The following is a 5,378-nucleotide window of genomic DNA, read 5'->3' as shown; positions in this document are numbered from 1 at the left end:
CAAGGACGGCGAAAGCCCTGTGTACAGAGCAAGCGTGCTCTTGGTGAAAGTACAAGCCCTGCGTGTTTCAGCAGAATGAAGATTTCATATTAGGGATAGCTAGCTTTGGGAAATTGTTTTGGTCTTGCTGCTGAAGTGACAAGATACAGGACAGCCCATGCTGCTGCGGTGCCCTGAGCCAGCCCTGCACACCAGCCGTGCTCTTTTCTCATCTCCACACATCCAACGTGGGGATGCAGCTTTCCTCCACAACCAGTCATTACTACTGCTGCTTTTGACAGAATCAGAGCTCGGCCTCGCTCCGAAAAGTCTGCTCCGGCTGAACAAGGAGCTGCTGGGCTGATGCAGTCGCAGAGGATGTTCTTTCATTTTCCAGCAGGCCACATGTGATGACTGTAATTGTTTCCTCTGGGCTTTGAATCACCCATCTCTGCACAACATGCTGAGGTGTTCTGTTCCACGAATGCATTACTTTGTTTAAAGAGTTTATTTTCCAGCTGATGACTGGTAACTTTAGTTCACTATTTACTCTTAGGGAAGCAAAGGCCAAAATTGAGTGTTTCACTTACTTGGTCACTAGCTGGAAAAATTCCTACGTTTGATTTCCCTGAGGCTGTCTACATCATTTTGAAGTCGCAGTAGGAAGCCTGCTAGTCAGGACATTTCCGCTGCAATGTACTGTCATCAAAATATGCTGTGCTGCTCTAGTCAACTTCCCCTGTAGAATTATATTGGTTTTGACGACGGGTCTTGATGGGAAATTTTCTGGAGCTTGACATTTCTCACCAAAGAGGGAGAAAGTGCTAGAAAGAGAGAGAGATAGCAGAAAGAAAAATTTGCAAAATTGCGTGTCAAGAAAATATTCTGGATTGTTCTTCACTGGAAAGAAAAGAAAATCTGAAACCTCAAAGGTCTTTGTGAAACAAAATCAGGGTTAATTTCTTTTTTCTGGACAGGAGTGCTAGAACCTGAATAGCCAATGTGAGTCCACGGAAGGCAGTTTCCAGTCTGATGGTTTAGACCATTCCTGCCCTAGACACAGCTTTCTTTTTCCAGCCATCTATACAGAAATCATACAGCAAGTAAAATTTTCTATATTGGATCAATACATTGGCTTATGCACATCGATCTGAATAAACTAACTATCTTCCCAGGAGCATCATGACTTTGATTGGGATCTAACTGTAAGACTTTCATTCTCTCTCTCTCCCCCCCCCTCTCACACACAGTTCCATATCATTCTGTGTTTCTGAGCAGCCATACAACTCCTAGAGAACTGAGGACGTTCAAGAAGCAGGTTTGGGGAAGCTTACACTGCTCTCTAGATCTGTAAGCAGGTAGGGTGACCTTAAGTAAATGTCTGGTTGGCAAAGGGATTTTATGTGTTCCCTGCCTTGGTATAGACAAAACATCTTTAATGAATTGCTTGGGAACATTTTCCACCATACATTAGGAATGATACTCAAATAACTGTGGTTATGAATTTATATTCTTTCTCAAAGCTCTCAAGTTCTTGGCAAACACAAGAAAGGACAGATCTGAAGACCAAACTTCAATTCTCCTTTTTGTTTCCCCCATCCTAAATCAATAGATATATAAAAGTTAGAGATGAAAACAAATCATGATCATGCTGCAGCTTTCAGGGGAAAATACCGTCTACAAGAAAGCAAATCAATAAAACTTCGTATTCTTGGACATGGTCTTCTGTTTTGGTCAATAAATGCACTGTGTTATGCAGTATATCACTGAAGCCTGCAGCAGTTTGCCAGTGACTGAGCACATATATTTGGGGTGGGGGGATGAAATGGAAACTCCAGTTGTTAAGCAACTGTATTTCTCAAATGTAATGTGGTTTGCTTTTGAGAACTATTTGCCCTGCCAACAGGTGGGGGCAGACAAAGCTGAATGACAGCGTAGTCTTCTGGTGCTTTCTTTGTATCCTTTGCTCCTCTAAAATAGAAAGTACTTCCTTAGTAAGTACATTCTGCACTGTTTCAGTTGGGAAGGTTCATTGATTTTAACAGGCAAACTGACAAAAAGAGCAGGTTTGAAGGAAGAAATGTAGGCAGATAGATTAGATTAGATTAGATTGAATCATCTCTTTAATGTTTAAACAGGGCTGCCTCAGTAGAGAAAAAGCAAATTTTTATAAATACCCAGCAAAACCTCACCTCAGAATTTAGATCAAGAACCAAGAGGCTGCTTTATTCTCTGCAAGAAGGAGGCAGAACTTAATTACACTGGTTAGAATTCAGGCACGATTCAGATGGAATTTTCTCAATGAATAATAATAGGAAATAATACAGGAGGGGCTGCAGAAACTGGAAGTGGTTTAAAAAGTTGCTGTGCACCAATGTTGGAAATGCAGAGGCCAGTGTGTTGCTCAGCTTTCAAATTTGTATTAAAAGAAGAAACGCTTTGCACCTCACCCCTGTCTTTTTACAAGGTTCACTTGTAGTGCTATGTACAGAGCAGCGGAACAGCTGGCGGAGGGTCCAGAGAAGGATGCTGGCCCTCTGCTTCATTAAAGAAAGGACAGCTCAGGTCATTCATTAAACCAAAACCGATACGCTGTACTCTGAGAGTATGGATGGTGACAGGCAATCAAGTCAGCATGGTTTAATGAGCAATGGGTTAAATCAATGGATTTTACTTTGGAGCTGCAATGACTAGAGTACGAATGCAGTCACTCACCATGGTCTGGTGGAGAAGTGGTAACTCATCAGGCTACAGTAACTGAATTGGATTTGATCAACTATCCCTATTGCCACGATGACCACTGTTTACAGGGACTTGAAGCACAAGCAAAGAGCTACTGAGCAAATGAATAGCCACAGGCTGCCAGAGCTTGTAATGGCAAGAAGAAGGTGCTGCAAATGCTGCATCTCTTTGCCGGATGCCTCTCCTAAAACTGCTGCCCTCATGAAATCTGTCATGACTTCTCCCAATAAAGATCTTAATTTTGCTGGATGGGCCTCCTCCGAACAGCACAAAGTAACCATCTGTCACAGCAAAGCGTCATAAGGCAAATGAATCCTTCTTGGCTGCCACAAACACCACGCAGAGCTTTCCGGTCTATTGATTTTCTTTCTGTCTTTCCAAGTAGAATATTAATACATGTCTCTGAAGGGTAAAGTCAGAGATTATCTAGGAGTTAATAAAGGAAGGTGTCTCACTTTGACACAATATATCCAGCTGCCATTGCAACCTGTATTGTTCCTGAGTGTCGGTTAACCTGAACGATAAGCAATTCCATGGGAGAGGTTGAATGACAGGAGATTATTCCCCCACCCCAAATTTCTCTACCATTGCTGGGGTGGAGGTTTGCTTTATGGACCTAAGCTATGCCATAGGGGGTGGTGAGGAGAACCCCTGATGTTGCCAGCTCAGCTGGTATCGGTACCACATCAACATGATGCTGAGACTGGACATGACCCCAAACCTGAGCAATCAGGGGTGTTTCAGGCCCAAGCTGGGTGCCTGAGCAGCACAGCACATGCGTCAGCACCGGTGAGCGGCTCGCGTACCCCTGCAGAACCAGCACTACTGCATTGCCTGGATGTGGGGCGTGCAACGCCGAAGTAACGGACTGGTTACAGAATTACTGGGATTGGCTCAGTGTCCTGTGTGCTTCACGTTCACTCCCTCATTTATGTCAGCAGATTTCATGTTTCAGTGCCCCACCTGGAAATGGGCAATGACACATGCTCCCTTTCTCTGCTCTCCTGTAGACGTTTGAAGCCCGTCCCAAGGGCAGGCACTGTCCCTTGCTGTGGCTCAGATGAATCCCATCTCACCCCTCTCTCTCGAGATCCCTCCTTCTCTTTCCACCGAACTTGGTGAGCACCTGGCAATGACTATGCTTTTAACTGAGGTAAGAGTGAAGCTTATACAAGACAGCTCAGGACCTTTATGCATATGAAGTTCATGGCTCCAAAGGGCTTTTGCTGACACAAACACAAATAAAAGCCACACTTCCCGCTTGTCAGCTGCACTAAGTATTTTGACCCATTCTGCCTGCAAACCATCTGCCAGTAAAGTATACTATTTGGGGCACGTTATAAATCCTATTGTTTTGTGTTGTTCCCCAGCCAGACAGCCTAAGAGAGGCAGAAGAGAGAGAAAGGAATGCAGGATGCCTGGGCAAACTTGACCTGGCACAGAATGATTCCCCTATTTTTCATCAATTTGTCACACGACCTTGAGTAAACGTCTTGATCTTTCCCCATCTCTGTGCACCTTTCTTCATCGGCCTGTGCCTTGTGTCCCAGCAGTTAGTTCCAAGCAAGCACTCACTGTGTGTGCCTATGAGATCCTCAAATGAAACATGCAGGAGAAACACAACCCCTCGTTACTGTTACTGTCCCCTCAGCCGTATTGATTATGCTCACGGCTTGTTCCTAGAGCTGTTAATAATTATTATGATCTGCAAATCTGCAGCTGATCACTCAAACTGGTCAAATAACATTAGTCAGATAAATGCTTTAGATATCTCTTGCAGCAGATTTTCAAATGATTATTTGATTAATATTTTTCCCTAATGTTTTCAAAGCTTAATTTTTTTCAAATGAATGAGAACTGATATGACTCACATCACACTGCGCTGTAACCACAGTGATAGATGTGTTTGTTGAAGGCACACCACTTTCATGTACCTTTAAAAATTCAGGAGTCTATGCAGCAACAGTTGAATTATCTTCTGGGATAGTCACTGCTGAAAGACAAGGCTGGATATCTGAATCCACTAACAGAGAGACAAGGAGTATCAGCTTCCCAGGACTAACCCAAGGCACAGCAGCATCTATCTAAGTATCATTTACTCTTTATTAATTGGGAAGCAAAAGAAGGCAGCTGGCAACCTCCTTCCAGTGCTGCCTTCAAGGCAGTACAGACCGTACACTGGCAGTAATTAAATCATTATTCACCCACCCTTTTAGCAGGTGTAGCGCTCCTTCGGTGGGTTTTCATTCTCATTGAAAAACACTGGTAGAAAATTACAAGTGAAGTCCAAGCAAAACATTCAGAAAATAATCAGAATTAACCTCCTCTCATTTTAGATGTCTAACAAGGACATGTCTATGTATCTGCTAGTTACTCCAGGCTTCCTCTGAAGTCAGTGGTATCTTCAAAAGGAAATTATTTTGACCCAACTGAGGTGGCTGTCTGACTATGGGAACAACTCCCCATTGCAGGAGCCTGTTCCTTCCCACTGACTCTACAATGAGTTTACAGTGATGAGCTCATGTTTACACACCTAAAAATAAACATATAACTTAGGGCAGAGGAATTCCCCCCCAAAGGGACACATTTTTATATATATGGACAGATAAAGATGTGCATCTTACAGTACAGGAACACATAGTGCATTAGCTGATGGG

Source organism: Ciconia boyciana, chromosome 21 (assembly GCF_034638445.1).
Source record: "Ciconia boyciana chromosome 21, ASM3463844v1, whole genome shotgun sequence".
Taxonomy (NCBI): domain Eukaryota; kingdom Metazoa; phylum Chordata; class Aves; order Ciconiiformes; family Ciconiidae; genus Ciconia; species Ciconia boyciana.
The sequence above is the reverse complement of the archived record's forward strand: the minus strand, read 5'-3'. Positions refer to the sequence as shown.